At 43.9% G+C, this 18,338-nt stretch overlaps 1 protein-coding gene across 1 annotated transcript in view; it reads right to left on the reverse strand.

Moving 5' to 3' along the window:
* SHC2 (SHC adaptor protein 2) overlaps window positions 1–18,338 on the reverse strand; it is an 87,894-nt gene that overhangs the window by 7,966 nt on the left and 61,590 nt on the right. The window lies entirely within an intron of this gene.

Here is an 18,338-nt window from a genome sequence, read left to right on the forward strand (position 1 = left end):
TTGCTAATGTGAAGGGAACACAATAGGCATTTCTTCTCTGGAGGGGGCACAATGACATTGCTAATGTGAAGGGGGCACAATGGGCATTTCTACTCTGGAGGGGGCACAGAGGGCATTGCTAATGTGAAGGGGGCACAATGGGCATATCTATTCAGAAGGGAGCACAATGGGCATTTCTTCTCTGGTGGGGGCACAATGGCATTGCTAATGTGAAGGGCACACAATGGTCATTTCTACTATGGAGGGGGCACAGTGCACAGAGGGAATTACTACTCTAAAGGGTGCACAGAGGGCATTACTACTATAAAGGAGGCACAGAGGGCATTATTACTGTGAAGGGGCACAATGGGCATTACTACTATTAAGGGGGCACAATGGGGATTTCTACAATGGAGGGGACACAGAGGGCATTATTACTGTGAAGGGGGCACAATAGGCATTATTACTTTGAAGGGGGCACAATGGGCATTATTACTGTGAAGGGGACACAGTGGGCATTATTACTATTAAGGGGGCACAATGGGCATTATTACTATTAAGGGGGCACAATGGGCATTATTACTATTAAGGGGACAATGGGCATTATTCCTGTGAAGGGGGAAAATGGGCATTATTACTATTAAGGGGCATTATTACTGTGAAGGAGGCACAATGGGGATTATTACTGTGAGGGGGGCACAAAGAGGGCATTACAACTGTGAAGGGGCACAATGTGGGCATAACGACTGTTAGGGGGCACAATGTAGGCATAACTATTGTTAGGGGGCACATATCTGTACAAAACTACTGTGAAGGTTGTACAATAAGGCCAATACTACTGTGAGGGGGTACGATTTTTGTAAAGAATTGGGGCCAGAGAAAGGACCCGCCCCGGGTGCCAAACAACCTAGGCACACCACTGCTTTTACTAAATAATAAATTTTATTCCCAACATACATATTATTTAGTCCCCCACATTCATCAGTGCAATGAGAGAAAAACTGAGAGAAAAACTGACCCTGTGTGTGTGTGTCTGTCCCTGTGTGTGTGTGTCTGTCCCTGTGTGCGTGTGTCTGTGTCTGTCCCTGTGTGTGTGTGTGTGTGTGTGTGTGTGTGTCTGTCCCTCCCTGTGTGTGTGTGTGTCTGTCCCTCCCTGTGTGTGTGTGTCTTTGTGTGTGTCTGTCCCTGTGTGTGTGTCTCTCCGTGTGTGTGTGTGTGTCTGTCCCTGTGTGTGTGTCTGTCCCTGTGTGTGTGTCTCTCGCTGTGTGTGTCTTTGTGTGTGTCTGTCCCTGTGTGTGTGTCTGTCCCTGTGTGTGTGTCTCTCCGTGTGTGTGTGTGTGTGTCTGTCCCTGTGTGTGTGTGTCTGTTCCTGTGTGTGTGTGTGTGTGTGTGTCTCTCACTGTGTGTGTGTGTGTGTCTCTCCCTGTGTGTGTGTGTGTCTGTCCCTGTGTGTGTGTCTGTTCCTGTGTGTGTGTGTGTCTCTCGCTGTGTGTGTGTCTTTGTGTGTGTCTGTCCCTGTGTGTGTGTCTGTCCCTGTGTGTGTGTCTCTCCCTGTGTGTGTGTCTCTCCCTGTGTGTGTGTCTCTCCCTGTGTGTGTGTCTCTCTCCCTGTGTGTGTCTCTCTCCCTTTGTGTGTGTGTGTGTCTCTCCCTTTGTGTGTGTGTCTCTCCCTGTGTGTGTGTGTCTGTCCCTGTGTGTGTGTGTCTGTCCCTGTGTATGTGTCTCTCCCTGTGTGTGTCACTATCACCATGCCCACAGTGTTCCTATGTCTTGACGCAGCTGCATCAGGACGTTCTGTGCGGGGCAAGAAGAAGAAGATGGAAGAGGAGGCAGCGCCGCCAGCATGGAGTCCATGGGAGACACAGGGAGGCACACTAAGGACGTAGGTAACACTACCACATTATCAGGACAGTGTTATCTGTGTTTTTACATAGGACTGCAGGTAACACTACTACATTTTCTGTACTCAGATTTATCACTGTATAGGGGGGCCCACTGAGACTTTATCACCCAAGGGCCCACATGAGCCTGAAGCGGGGGCGTGGTGCGATATGTGGGTGGGGCTGTGGCTTGAGGGTTGGCGGGGACACAAGGGCCCCATAATCTCCTATTGCCCGGGGGCCCCATGAGTTGTCAGTCCACCCCTGGTTCAGAGAGGGAGTATAAGAGGAGAGGACTAAAACTCTCAGCAAGAGATGATCAATGAAAAATGTGCATGTGAACAGACTTATTGAAATGAATGAGTCAGGATTCAGTCCTGGTGCTAAGCGTTCGCTCTTTCACACGAGCGAGTTTTCCATCTGGATGTGATGCGTGTTGTGAACGCATAGCATCCGGACAGAATCCTGACCCATTCATTTCAATAGGTCTCTGTCCATTTTTCACGCATTATCTCTGCATTCAGGAAAAATCGCAGCATGTTCTATATTGTGCATTTTTCATGCAGCTCTGCCTCCATAGAAGTGAATGGGGCTTGTGGGAAAAATGGCAGGAATCCAGATGCATGCATTTTTCACTGACGGTTGCTAGGAGATGTAGATAGTTATTTTTCACGCTTGAAAAACGCATCAAAACTGATTGCGTCCCCATGGACAAAATGCACACACTGAACACAATCGCAGACAAAACTGATTGAACTTGCATTGAAAACCATCTTTTTTTTTTTTTTTTTAACAGATCCTGACTGTATCGCTTGTATTAAAGAGCCTTGAATTCCCATAGTCACTGCACACCCTATATCCCCATACTCTCTGCACATCTCTATATTCCAAAATCATTGCACACCCCTATATTCCTATACCTTGTAAGTTGGGGTGGGTGGCCTATTGTATCATCAATAAAACTGACCATTATGGGAGATTGCCAGTCCATCTACTGAAGTATTCTCTGTGAATGAAATAGGAAATCACATGTCTCTGTCTTGATAGTTTGCGAGAATGTATCTGCCAGATGTTACAATAAAGTCTATAATAAAAAGTTGTAAAATCTAAATTCACATTAATTAGGTTTCTTTTGCATTTCTGTTGGCATTTTAGGTCAGTGAACTTTTTATCAAAACGCAGCATGTTGTAGGTATGGCATTTTTTTTAGGTTTTCTCCAAAGGCTTCACTATAGAACTTCAAAATCACCAGCAAAAAATACTTGCACAAAATGTCCTAAGTAAATAAATAAATGTCAATAAATAAAATTCTTAAAAAAAAAAAAATGCTTGACATTCATGGTGTGTTTTTTCACATGCATTTTCAACTACTGAAAAAAGTACAATGCATTAGGAAAGTCTTAAGACTCACTTTTTTCACATTTTGTGATCCTGCAGCCTTCTGGCAAAAAATAAATAAATAAATAGATAGTCAAGTTTTCCCTCATCATTGTGTACTCAATACTCCATAATGAGAATTGGCATTGACATAAGTATTACTTTATTCAGAACTTAATTGAAGTACCTTTAGCAACAATTACAGCCTCCAGTCTTTTCAAGTACAATGCCACAAGGTTTGCACTCCTCTCAAGCTCTGTCAGGTTGGATAGGGACCGTCACTGTACAGCCATTTTCAGGTCTCTCCAGAGATGTTTAATTAGGTTCAAGTCAGGGCTCTGGCTGGGCAATTCAAGGACATTCACAGAGTTGTCCCTAAGCCACTGCTGTGTCGTCTTGACTATGTGCTTACAGTTATTGTCTTTACTTTGTTCCATTCAGCTTTTCATCAACCCTGATCAGTCTCCCTGTCCCAGCTGCTGGAAAACAACCCCATAGCATGATGGTGCCACCACCATTCATTACTGTAGGGATGGTATTGGGCAGGTAATGAGCAGTGCCTGGTTTCCTCCAGATGTGATGCTTAGAATTGAGGCTAAAAAGTTTAATCTTGATTTCATCAGACTAGAGAATATTGTTTCTCACAGTTTGAGAGTCTTTTAGGTGATTTTTTGCAAATTTCAAGCAGCTTTAATGGGACTTTTACTGAGGAGATGCTTCTTTCTGGCCACTCTGTCATAAAGCCGAGATTGGTGGAGTGCTGCAGTGATGGTTGACTTTCTAGAAGTTTCTCCCATATGCACACAGGATCTTTAGAGCTCAAACCAGTGACCATTGGGCTCTTGGTCACCTCTCATAGGGACCCTTTCTCCCCCGATTACTTAGTTTGGTAGGGCAGCCAGCTGCAGAAGGAGTTCCGGTTGTTCTAAACTTCTTCCTGTCTCTGTGCTCTGTAGGCAGTGCTTTCCTCCTCAATTTCTTGGTTTTTGCTCTGATATGAACGGTCAGCTGTGAAACCTTATATAGACAAGGGTGTGTCTTTCCAAATCATGTCCAATCAAATGAATTTATCACAAGTGGACTCCAATCGAGGTATAGAAACATCTCAAAGATGATCATGAGAAATGGGAGGTCTCCAGAGCTAAATTTCAGGTGTCATAGCAAAGGGTCTTAATTACTGTTGAGCAAATCGAAGCATCTGAAGTGGAATTCGATTCGAAGTTTAGGAAAAATTTGATTTGCCACAAATCCAAATTTCCTCGCACTTTGTGGCTGCTGCACGTGTTACAAAGGGAAGGTAAGAAGCCTGGGAATGCGATATGACTCATAATGTCATGTAGCCAGCCAATCCGCAGGTAACCATCCCCTCTGATGTCACAGCCCTATAAACAATCATCCCCCGCAGTCTCCACTGGGAGCTGAGCTTAGGGAGAGACATGACAAGTGCTTATGCGCTAGGGACAGTGTTGCATAAAGCTACTAATGGATGAATATTGGATAGGGAGAGTGCATAGACAGTGTAGGGAGATCGCGGGAGAGTTTTTAGAGAATGTGGGGAGAGCATAGGGAGACAGCAGGGACAGTGCACATTGAGTGTAATAGCAATGTGCATCTTGTTGAACTGCTGCTACATTCCCAGTTAATTTGTTAGTTTAGACATAGAATTACTGTGCCTATGTATTTTAGGGCGGTCTAATACACTGCTCAAAAAAATAAAGGGAACACAAAAATAACACATCCTAGATCTGAGTTAATTAAATATTCTTCTGAAATACTTTGTTCTTTACATAGTTGAATGTGCTGACAACAAAATCACACAAAAAAAAAAAAATGGAAATCAAATTTTTCAACCCATGGAGGTCTGGATTTGGAGTCACACTCAAAATTAAAGTGGAAAAACACACTACAGGCTGATGCAACTTTGATGTAATGTCCTTAAAACAAGTCAAAATGAGGCTCAGTAGTGTGTGTGGCCTCCACGTGCCTGTATGACCTCCCTACAACGCCTGTGCATGCTCCTGATGAGGTGGCGGACGGTCTCCTGAGGGATCTCCTCCCAGACCTGGACTAAAGCATCTGCCAACTCCTGGACAGTCTGTGGTGCAACGTGACGTTGGTGGATAGAGCGAGACATGATGTCCCAGATGTGCTCAATTGGATTCAGGTCTGGGGAACGGGCGGGCCAGTCCATAGCATCAATGCCTTCGTCTTGCAGGAACTGCTGACACACTCCAGCCACATGAGGTCTAGCATTGTCTTGCATTAGGAGGAACCCAGGGCCAACCGCACCAGCATATGGTCTCACAAGGGGTCTGAGGATCTCATCTCGGTACCTAATGGCAGTCAGGCTACCTCTGGCGAGCACATGGAGGGCTGTGCGGCCCTCCAAAGAAATGCCACCCCACACCATTACTGACCCAATGCCAAACCGGTCATGCTGGAGGATGTTGCAGGCAGCAGAACGTTCTCCACGGCGTCTCCAGACTCTGTCACGTTTGTCATGTGCTCAGTGTTAACCTGCTTTCATCTGTGAAGAGCACAGGGCGCCAGTGGCGAATTTGCCAATCTTGCTGTTCTCTGGCAGATGCCAAACGTCCTGCACGGTGTTGGGCTGTAAGCACAACCCCCACCTGTGGACGTCGGGCCCTCATATCACCCTCATGGAGTCTGTTTCTGACCGTTTGAGCAGACACATGCACATTTGTGGCCTGCTGGAGGTCATTTTGCAGGGCCCTGGCAGTGCTCCTCCTGTTCCTCCTTGCACAAAGGCGGAGGTAGCGGTCCTGCTGCTGGGTTGTTGCCCTCCTACGGCCTCCTCCACGTCTCCTGATGTACTGGCCTGTCTCCTGGTAGCGCCTCCATGCTCTGGACACTACGCTGACAGACACAGCAAACCTTCTTGCCACAGCTCGCATTGATGTGCCATCCTGGATAAGCTGCACTACCTGAGCCACTTGTGTGGGTTGTAGACTCCGTGTCATGCTACCACTAGAGTGAAAGCACCGCCAGCATTCAAAAGTGACCAAAACATCAGCCAGGAAGCATAGGAACTGAGAAGTGGTCTGTAGTCACCACCTGCAGAACCATTCCTTTATTGGGGGTGTCTTGCTAATTGCCTATAATTTCCACCTGTTGTCTATCCCATTTGCACAACAGCATGTGAAATTGATTGTCACTCAGTGTTGCTTCCTAAGTGGACAGTTTGATTTCACAGAAGTGTGATTGACTTGGAGTTACATTGTGTTGTTTAAGTGTTCCCTTAATTTTTTTGAGCAGTGTATATCACTGTGTGCATCTTGTTGAACTGCTGCCACATCCCCATTAACCTGTTACTTTATATATATATATGTGTAGAATTACTGTCCCTCGGTCTAATATATTGCCGTGTGCATCTTGTTGAGCTGCTGCCATATTCCCAGTTAATTTGTTAGTTTATACATAGAATTACTGTGCCTCAGTATTTTAGGGCGGTCTAATATATCGCCGTGTGCCTCTTGTTGAACTGCTGCCACATTCCCAGTTAATCTGTTACCTTATACATACAGGTGAAACTCGTAAAATTTGAATATCGTACAAAAGTCCATTTATTTCAGTAATGCAAATTAAAAGCAATTGCAGTAATGCAGCTTAAAATTAGAATTTTGTGAAAAGGTTCAATATTCTAAGCTCAAAGTGTCACACTCTAGTCAGCTAATTACTCCATATCCCCTGAGCAAAGGGTACCTCAAAATTGTGACTTTGGGGTTTCATAAGCTGTAAGCCATAATCATCCAAATTATAATAAATAAAGGCTTGAAATATCTCGCCTTGCATGTAATGAATCTATCTCATATGTTAGTTTCACCTTTTAAGTTGGATTACTGAGATAAATGAACTTTGCACAATATTTTAATTTTTCGAGTTTAACCTGTATAATTATTGTGCCTCAGTATTAAAGGGCGGTCTAATATATCGCCATATTTATCTTGTTCAACTGCTGCCACATTCTTTGTTAATCCGTTACAATACTGATACTGTTACTGTACACCATGGCCAACAGACAGTTGTCTGGGTCCTCCAAAGGAACAGGCAGTGGCAAAAATGTTGCTGCAGCCAGCACAAGTAGAAGCAGAAGCAGCCGAAGCAACAGGCCAGAGCTGCTACTGTTATCCAGTGGTCGTGCCTATATGCCCTTACCTGTCCTGAACCTGCCTCTTGCTTTTGCTGCTCCTTCTGCTAGCCAAGTAATGATAGCCGCCAGAGCTGCTACTGTTATCCAGTGGTCGTGCCTATATGCCCTTACCTGTCCTGAACCTGCCTCTTGCTTTTGCTGCTCCTTCTGCTAGCCAAGTAATGATAGCCGCCGGCTCTTCTCTGCTTTTCAGCAAGGATGAGCTTTGTGAGGACAGTCAGCAGTTACAGGCCAGCACAGACTTGGAGGAGAAGTCTGATGCGGAATCCTCTAGGCATGCAACTACCGACGATGAGTCGGGTGGGTGCATATGTTATGAGAGGTCAGGGACGTGTGCAAGAGACAGGTTAGGGTGACACAAGTGACGACCAAACAGATGTTTATAATGATGTAGCCGCTTTCACGTGGGAGCCGGGTGAAAAGAGGGCATAGTCATCATCAGGGCGTGAGGGTGGCAGCGTGCCCGTGAGATAGCAGGGTGGAAGCAGTGGGAGATCTGCAGCCAAATGCAGGAGGGATATACCATCTGCTACTCGGGAGACTACCTGTGAGGAACACATTAGCAGTGCATGAGTTCATAAAAGCAGCAGCAGGCAGGCATCACACAGTGGTGGAGGGAAAATGACATACTCGCAAGTATGGGAATTTTTCCACCAATTCGCTGGGGGACGTTAGCGTGGTGGCATGCAGGATGTGTGGGAAGAAGGTAAAGCCGGGCCAGGGTGCTAATGTTGGCATAACGGCCCTGCGTCAACATTTGGAGTGTCACCATAAAGTGGCGTGGGAAAACAACGCAACAGCTGCATCTCCCACCAGCTGGCACCCCCTTTCCAGCAGTCTAGATAACATCAGCAAAAGGAAGCTTTTGTTTCTTCCCATCGACTTCAATCTCATCTATTGCTCCTGATGTTCCTGCTCCTCCTACTTCTTATCACTTATTTCGACAGCAATCAATTATCAAGGCGATTGCTAAAAGACAGCAGTATGTGTGCACTCTAGTGTTGAGCGCGAATATTCGAATTGCGAATTTTTTTCTCGAATATCGCAATTTCGAGATTTCGCGAATATTTAGAATATCGTTCTATATATTCGCGAAATAGAATATTCGTTTTTTTTATTTTTTTTTTTATTATATTTTTTTCTTTCCCACTTCCCTAAAGTTGTTCTTACCTGTCCTTTGGATTCCTGGCTTCCTGACTGCTCCAGTCAGTGGCGTTTTCAACTTACTGCTATATTCCATATTAGCTAAATTACAATCTAATCTATATGTGTATTTTACGAAATTTCGCAATAGTCGCAATTGCGATGCGAGTAATATAACACGAAATATTCGCATGAAGATTTCAATTTAGCACTGCTATACTCCATATTCTAGCCTAATATGGAATATAGCTGTGCTAAGTTAGCACTGCTATATTCCATATTAGGCTAGAATATGGAGTATAGCAGTGCTAAGTTGAAATCTTCATGCGAATATTTCGTGTTATATTAGTCGCATCGCAATTTCGACTTTTTCAAATGTTCTTAATATTGCTCTAACTTCGTCTTTTAGAAATTTCGTAATATTGCTCTAACTTCGTCTCTTAGAATATTACGAATATTCTAAAAAACGAAGTTAGAGCAATATTACGAAATTTCGTAAAATACACATATAGATTGTAATTTAGCTAATATAGTGCTATAATCCCTTTTTTTCCTGTAATTTTTTTTTGCCTCTTCTGAACTTAAGTTTTGTAAAATATGTACACTATTAAAAATTATTACTATAGCAGTATATTAGCTTAAATACAATCTATGTGTATTTTACGAAATTTCGTAATATTGCTCTAACTTCGTCTTTTAGAATATTACGAATATTCTAAAAGACGAAGTTAGAGCAATATTAAGAACATTTGCAAAAGTCGAAATTGCGATGCGAGTAATATAACACGAAATAGTCGCATGAAGATTTAAACTTAGCACAGCTATATTCCATATTCTAGCCTAATATGGAATATAGCAGTGCTAACTTAGCAGGGCTATATTCCATATTAGGCTAGAATATGGAATATAGCAGTGCTAAGTTTAAATCTTCATGCGACTATTTCGTGTTATATTACTCGCATCGCAATTTCGACTTTTGCAAATGTTCTTAATATTGCTCTAACTTCGTCTTTTAGAATATTCGTAATATTCTAAGAGACGAAGTTAGAGCAATATTACGAAATTTCGTAAAATACACATATTAGCCTAGCCATAGTCATTAGCATAGGAACGTTGCCTTATACTATCAAGATAAATTTTCGCAATATGCGAAAAAATATTTTCGCGATAATTGGAATAATTGCGAATATTCGATTTCGACGAATATAACACGAATATTCATGCGAATATTCGCGAAATATCGCGAAATCGAATATGGCACCTCCCGCTCATCACTAGTGCACTCATCCAACGGTGCAGAAGCTGAACAAGCACCTGGCCAAGTTCCTGGTACTACAGTCTCTCCCTTTCCATGTAGTTGACTCTGCACATTTCAGAGAACTGATGGCTTGTGCCCAGCCAAGGTGGAGAGTCCACGACATTACTTTTCCAAAAAACCTCTACCAGCCCTGCTCACACCAGCACTGACATATGGAGTTCACAGCCCAGTGGGTAAATATCATTCTGGACCACGCACATCATCAACTTGGCCTGGTGATGGTAATGCCGCTTCTCCATTGTAATGGGATTTCTGCACCAATGTCCTCCTCTGCCTCCTTACCATCCACCTTGTCCTCACCCTCCCCTATATGGTAGGTACAGTTCACAGTGGTCCTCCAGCATATCACCTATGCAAAGCTAGGCGTTGTCACATGGTTCTGCACCTGGTCAGCCTTGGTGAAAGGAGCCTTACTGGGGAGGAACTGCTCCGTGTCATCAATAAAGAAATCAAACACTGGGTGTCTCCTCGCCAACTGGAGATAGGGACCATGGTTACTGATAACGGGAAGAACATGTTGTCTGCACTGTGTCAGGGAGGGCTGACCCATGCCCCCTGCATCGTGCACGTCTTCAATCTTGCTGTCACCCTGTTCCTCAAATCTTCCACTGAACTGCAAGTGCTGTTAAAATGTCCAGGAAACTGCCAAGTTCAGATCCAAGTTTTAAAATGGTTTTCCAGTTTACAAATCAAATTCTGAAGTTATTCACCGAAGTCTCACGAGACTTCTGTAATGACTGACTTTGCCTTGTCGGAGGCCATACATTTTAATGCTGATGGATCTCCGTACAGCATTAAACTGAAGTTTTGAGGGAAGCGACTTCAGATCTAGGATTCGAAGCTCTCTTTGCTCATTCCTAATTCTGATGCTGCCACCTGCCCGCTCCCTCTACTGCCATTCCTACATTTTTAAAAGGATATGCATGCCACTGAGCCTGCTGTGGGGTTCTGCTACTACTGTGATCTGACACCATCTTGTGCTGTATTGCTGTTGCCCCCTTCTGTACTCTAATAGTGTTGTTGGGCTGTACTCTATGTCCGTTTGTGAGGAGGAAAGTGGAGTGGGTATGATCCCAAGTCCAATAATAAGAAAAATACCACTGCACACTCAAATTAGGATGCAAGTAAAATGTTTTTTTTATTGTTTACTAAATCCTCCAAATAAATTGACAAAAAAGGATCCCTAGGGTATATGTGACAAATGCGTCCCTGACGTTTCAGTCAATTCCACGACCTTGGTCACAGAGTCACATAGGAGAGGAGAAGGTTGAAGGAGTCCCTGTAGCTCAGAGCCTACATGCCATGTGCCTTCCCTGCAGACAGTGATTCCAGTCTGAGCCATGGGGACTTCTTCAACCTTCTCATCTCTTCCTATGTGACTCTGTGACCAAGGTAATGGAATTGACTGAAACATCAGAGACGTATTTGTCACATATACCCTAGGCATTCTTTTCTGGCAATTTATTTGGAGGATTTTGTAAACAATAAAAAAATATTTTACTTGCACCCCTCTGTACTCTGTCATAGGGCGACTATTGTAACTGTCAATACTACTGACCCCCTCCCCACTCTGTCATGGGGCCACTATTGGCCCTGTTACTGCCACTGCTGTTGGCCCCCATCCCTACTCTGTTATGGGGCCACTATTGTTCCTGTTTTCCATGCTGACATCACAGTTTATTTTTCCGATCTTCTTATCCGTCAGAAGAACACAAAATAAAAAACATCCTGTATTTTAAGCATCCGTAAGACCTCTTTCACACAGTCAGTATTTTGTTAGTATTTGATCAGTATTTGTAAGTCAAAAGCAGGAGTAGGTCCAAAACACAGAAGAGATGCTAATATTTCCATTACATTTTATCTCTGTTTTGGACCTACTCCTGATGCAAAATACTGACCAAATACTGACCATGTGAAACAGGCCATTAAAGTCCTGCATGCATTTCTGAAGTAAATGGTCAAAACGGATGCCAATTGAGCATAAGGCCTCTTTCATACAGTCAGTATTTTGCATCAGTATTTGTAAGCCAAAAGCAGGAGTGAGTCGAAGACACAGAAGAGATGCAAATATTTTTATTACATTATATCTCTGTTTTGGATGCACTCCTGGTTTTGGCTTATAAATACTGATCAAATACTGACCATCTGAAAGAGGCTTTATGAATGCTTTGTTTTTTTTTAGTTTTCAGTTTTTCTGATGGATCAGAAGAACGGAAAAATAAACAGTGATGTGAATACAGCCTTATTGCCACTGCTGCTGCCACCCTCCTCACTCTGTCATGGGACCGCTACTTGAATCTTGGGGCACTGCACAGTTAAGTCCACGGTGATAAATTAGACCTGACGTTAACAGTGAACTGTAATACTGATGCACAGTAAATCTACAGCTAACAGAGGGGATTAAAAAGCATGTGTTTTGACTGCCACAACATGCAATAAAAGAAAAAAAAAATTCTCAACTACTTTATTGCCACTGCTTCCATTTCTTTATTTTGTCCCACTAAGGGGACATTTGGACGCAGCTCCTGCAGGGGCGCGCACAGGTTTTTAGCTTTACTGAAGGATGCTGTATGCTTTTGTTTTTGTTTAACAGAAGAGATTAGCTATGAATCTTGGTGCACTGCACAGTGATGTAGATGGTGATAAATTGCACCTGTAATAGTGCAGTTTAAAGGGAACCTGTCATCAACTTTATGCTGACCTCACTGAAGGCAGCATAAAATACTGACAGAAATGCTGATTCCAGCGGTGTGTCACTCATGAGCTAAAGATCAGTGGTTGCTGAGAACCAGCATCATAAGCATTGCAGAACAGGCCTTGAAAAGAGTCAAATCTACTTGAGAAGAGTCATGGTTATACATAATCTCCTGCACTCTCACCCATCTGCTGATGATTGGCAGTTCTCTCCTAGAGAGAAAGGGAGAAAACTAGGTAGAAGTCTGTCAATCATCAGCAGGTGGGCAGGGAGAGCAGGAAGTCATGAATAACCAGGACTCTTCTCAGGTGGCCAGGACTCTTTTCCAGGCCCAGTCTGCAATGATTGTGATGTTGGTTCTCGGCAACCACTTACTTTTAACTTTAAATGACAGACCCCTGAAATGAACTCACCTGTCTCTAATTTAGGCTGCGGTAAATACGGGTAGCATAAAGTTCATGACAGGTTCCCTTTAACCACCTCCGGACCGCTGTACGCACAGACGCGTCCTGGAGGTGGTTGATTCATTCCTCCTGGACGCGCCGGCGCGTCCTCTCGCGAGACGCGAGATTTCCTGTGAACGCGCGCACACAGGCGCGCGCGCTCACAGGAACGGAAGGTAAGAGAGTTGATCTCCAGCCTGCCAGCGGCGATCGTTCGCTGGCAGGCTGGAGATGTGTTTTTTTTAACCCCTAACAGGTATATTAGACGCTGTTTTGATAACAGCGTCTAATATACCTGCTACCTGGTCCTCTGGTGGTCCCATTTGTTTGGATCGACCACCAGAGGACACAGGTAGCTCAGTAAAGTCCCACCAAGCACCACTACACTACACTACACCCCCCCCCCCCGTCACTTATTAACCCCTTATTAGCCCCTGATCACCCCTAATCACCCCTGATCACCCCATATAGACTCCCTGATCACCCCCCTGTCATTGATTACCCCCCTGTCATTGATCAACCCCCTGTAAAGCTCCATTCAGATGTCCGCATGATTTTTACGGATCCACTGATAGATGGATCGGATCCGCAAAACGCATCCGGACGTCTGAATGAAGCCTTACAGGGGCATGATCAATGACTGTGGTTATCACCCCATATAGACTCCCTGATCACCCCCCTGTCATTGATCACCCCCCTGTCATTGATTACCCCCCTGTAAAGCTCCATTCAGACGTCCGCATGATTTTACGGATCCACTGATAGATGGATCGGATCCGCAAAACGCATCCGGACGTCTGAATGAAGCCTTACAGGGGCATGATCAATGACTGTGGTGATCACCCCATATAGACTCCCTGATCACCCCCCTGTAAAGCTCCATTCAGATGTCCGCATGATTTTTACGGATCCACTGATAGATGGATCGGATCCGCAAAACGCATCCGGACGTCTGAATGAAGCCTTACAGGGGCATGATCAATGACTGTGGTTATCACCCCATATAGACTCCCTGATCACCCCCCTGTCATTGATCACCCCCCTGTCATTGATTACCCCCCTGTAAAGCTCCATTCAGACGTCCGCATGATTTTTACGGATCCACTGATAGATGGATCGGATCCGCAAAACGCATCCGGACGTCTGAATGAAGCCTTACAGGGGCATGATCAATGACTGTGGTGATCACCCCATATAGACTCCCTGATCACACCCCTGTCATTGATTACCCCCCTGTCATTGATCACCCCCCTGTAAAGCTCCATTCAGACGTCCGCATGATTTTTACGGATCCACTGATAGATGGATCGGATCCGCAAAACGCATCCGGACGTCTGAATGAAGCCTTACAGGGGCATGATCAATGACTGTGGTTATCACCCCATATAGACTCCCTGATCACCCCCCTGTCATTGATTACCCCCCTGTAAAGCTCCATTCAGACGTCCGCATGATTTTTACGGATCCACTGATAGATGGATCGGATCCGCAAAACGCATCCGGACGTCTGAATGAAGCCTTACAGGGGCATGATCAATGACTGTGGTGATCACCCCATATAGACTCCCTGATCACCCCCCTGTCATTGATTACCCCCCTGTCATTGATCACCCCCCTGTAAAGCTCCATTCAGACGTCCGCATGATTTTTACGGATCCACTGATGGATGGATCGGATCCGCAAAACGCATCCGGACGTCTGAATGAAGCCTTACACGGGCGTGATAAATGACTGTGGTTATCACCCCATATAGACTCCCTGATCACCCCCCTGTCATTGATCACCACCCCTGTCATTGATCACCACCCCTGTCATTGATCACCCCCCTGTCATTGATCACCCCCCTGTCATTGATCACCCCCCTGTTATTGATCAACCCCCTGTCATTGATCACCCCCCCTGTCATTGATCACCCCCCTGTCATTGATCACCCCCCTGTCATTGATCACCCCCCTGTCATTGATCACCCCCCTGTTATTGATCAACCCCCTGTCATTGATCAACCCCCCTGTCATTGATCACCCCCCTGTCATTGATCACCCCCCTGTAAGGCTCCATTCAGACATTTTTTTGGCCCAAGTTAGCGGAATTATTATTTTTTTTTCTTACAAAGTCTCATATTCCACTAACTTGTGACAAAAAATTAAATCTCACATGAACTCACCATACCCCTCACGGAATCCAAATGCGTAAAATTTTTTAGACATTTATATTCCAGACTTCTTCTCACGCTTTAGGGCCCCTAGAATGCCAGGGCAGTATAAATACCCCACATGTGACCCCATTTCGGAAAGAAGACACCCCCAGGTATTCCGTGAGGGGCATATTGAGTCCATGAAAGATTGAAATTTTTGTCCCAAGTTAGCGGAACGGGAGACTTTGTGAGAAAAAAATAAAAAATATCAATTTCCGCTAACTTGTGCCAAAAAAAAAAAATTTCTATGGACTCGCCATGCCCCTCATTGAATACCTTGGGGTGTCTTCTTTCCAAAATGGGGTCACATGTGGGGTATTTATACTGCCCTGGCATTCTAGGGGCCCCAAAGCGTGAGAAGAAGTCTGGTATCCAAATGTCTAAAAATGCCCTCCTAAAAGGAATTTGGGCCCCTTTGCGCATCTAGGCTGCAAAAAAGTGTCACACATCTGGTATCGCCGTACTCAGGAGAAGTTGGGGAATGTGTTTTGGGGTGTCTTTTTACATATACCCATGCTGGGTGAGATAAATATCTTGGTCAAATGCCAACTTTGTATAAAAAAATGGGAAAAGTTGTCTTTTGCCAAGATATTTCTCTCACCCAGCATGGGTATATGTAAAAAGACACCCCAAAACACACTCCCCAACTTCTCCCGAGTACGGAGATACCAGATGTGTGACACTTTTTTGCAGCCTAGGTGGGCAAAGGGGCCCATATTCCAAAGAGCACCTTTCGGATTTCACTGGTCATTTACCTACTTACCACACATTAGGGCCCCTGGAAAATGCCAGGGCAGTATAACTACCCCACAAGTGACCCCATTTTGGAAAGAAGACACCCCAAGGTATTCCGTGAGGGGCATGGCGAGTTCCTAGAATTTTTTATTTTTTGTCACAAGTTAGTGGAAAATGATGATTTTTTTTATTTATTTTTTTTCATACAAAGTCTCATATTCCACTAACTTGTGACAAAAAATAAAAACTTCCATGAACTCACTATGCCTATCAGCGAATACCTTGGGGTCTATTCTTTCCAAAATGGGGTCACTTGTGGGGTAGGTATAATGCCCTGGTATTTTAGGGGCCCAAATGTGTGGTAAGGAGTTTGAAATCAAATTCTGTAAAAAATGACCAGTGAAATCCGAAAGGTGCTCTTTGGAATATGGGCCCCTTTGCCCACCTAGGCTGCAAAAAAGTGTCACACATCTGGTATCTCCGTACTCAGGAGAAGGTGGGGAATGTGTTTTGGGGTGTCATTTTACATATACCCATGCTGGGTGAGATAAATATCTTGGTCAAATGCCAACTTTGTATAAAAAAATGGGAAAAGTTGTCTTTTGCCAAGATATTTCTCTCACCCAGCATGGGTATATGTAAAAAGACACCCCAAAACACATTCCCCAACTTCTCCTGAGTACGGAGATACCACATGTGTGGCACTTTTTTGCAGCCTAGGTGGGCAAAGGGGCCCATATTCCAAAGAGCACCTTTTGGATTTCACTGGTCATTTACCTACTTACCACACATTAGGGCCCCTGGAAAATGCCAGGGCAGTATAACTACCCCACAAGTGACCCCATTTTGGAAAGAAGACACCCCAAGGTATTCCGTGAGGGGCATGGCGAGTTCCTAGAATTTTTTATTTTTTGTCACAAGTTAGTGGAAAATGATGATTTTTTTTATATTTTTTTTCATACAAAGTCTCATATTCCACTAACTTGTGACAAAAAATAAAAACTTCCATGAACTCACTATGCCCATCAGCGAATACCTTGGGGTCTCTTCTTTCCAAAATGGGGTCACTTGTGGGGTAGTTATACTGCCCTGGCATTCTAGGGGCCCAAATGTGTGGTAAGGAGTTTGAAATCAAATTCTGTAAAAAATGACGAGTGAAATCCGAAAGGTGCTCTTTGGAATATGGGCCCCTTTGCCCACCTAGGCTGCAAAAAAGTGTCACACATCTGGTATCTCCGTATTCAGGAGAAGTTGGGGAATGTGTTTTGGGGTGTCTTTTTACATATACCCATGCTGGGTGAGAGAAATATCTTGGCAAAAGACAACTTTTCCCATTTTTTTTATACAAAGTTGGCATTTGACCAAGATATTTATCTCACCCAGCATGGGTATATGTAAAATGACACCGCAAAACACATTCCCCAACTTCTACTGAATACGGAGATACCAGATGTGTGACACTTTTTTGCAGCCTAGGTGGGCAAAGGGGCCCACATTCCAAAGAGCACCTTTCGGATTTCACTGGTCAGTTTTTACAGAATTTGATTTCAAACTCCTTACCACACATTTGGGCCCCTAGAATGCCAGGGCAGTATAACTACCCCACAAGTGACCCCATTTTGGAAAGAAGAGACCCCAAGGTATTTCGTGATGGGCATAGTGAGTTCATGGAAGTTTTTATTTTTTGTCACAAGTTAGTGGAATATGAGACTTTGTAAGAAAAAAAAAAAAAAAAAATCATCATTTTCCGCTAACTTGTGACAAAAAATAAAAAGTTCTATGAACTCACTATGCCCATCAGCGAATACCTTAGGGTGTGTACTTTCCGAAATGGGGTCATTTGTGGGGTGTTTGTACTGTCTGGGCATTGTAGAACCTCAGGAAACATGACAGGTGCTCAGAAAGTCAGAGCTGCTTCAAAAAGCGGAAATTCACATTTTTGTACCATAGTTTGTAAACGCTATAACTTTTACCCAAACCATTTTTTTTTTACCCAAACATTTTTTTTTTATCAAAGACATGTAGAACAATAAATTTAGAGCAAAATTTATATATGGATGTCATTTTTTTTGCAAAATTTTACAACTGAAAGTGAAAAATGTCATTTTTTTGCAAAAAAATCGTTAAATTTCGATTAATAACAAAAGTAAAAAAGTAAAAATGTCAGCAGCAATGAAATACCACCAAATGAAAGCTCTATTAGTGAGAAGAAAAGGAGGTAAAATTCATTTGGGTGGTAAGTTGCATGACCGAGCAATAAATGGTGAAAGTAGTGTAGGTCAGAAGTGTAAAAAGTGGCCTGGTCTTTCAGGGTGTTTAAGCACTGGGGGCTGAGGTGGTTAAGTTCCAAGCTTCACACTGAGATTGGGCCACCAATATGATTAGGCAGAGTGGCCTGGATATA

Source organism: Bufo bufo, chromosome 2 (genome assembly GCF_905171765.1).
Source record: "Bufo bufo chromosome 2, aBufBuf1.1, whole genome shotgun sequence".
Taxonomy (NCBI): domain Eukaryota; kingdom Metazoa; phylum Chordata; class Amphibia; order Anura; family Bufonidae; genus Bufo; species Bufo bufo.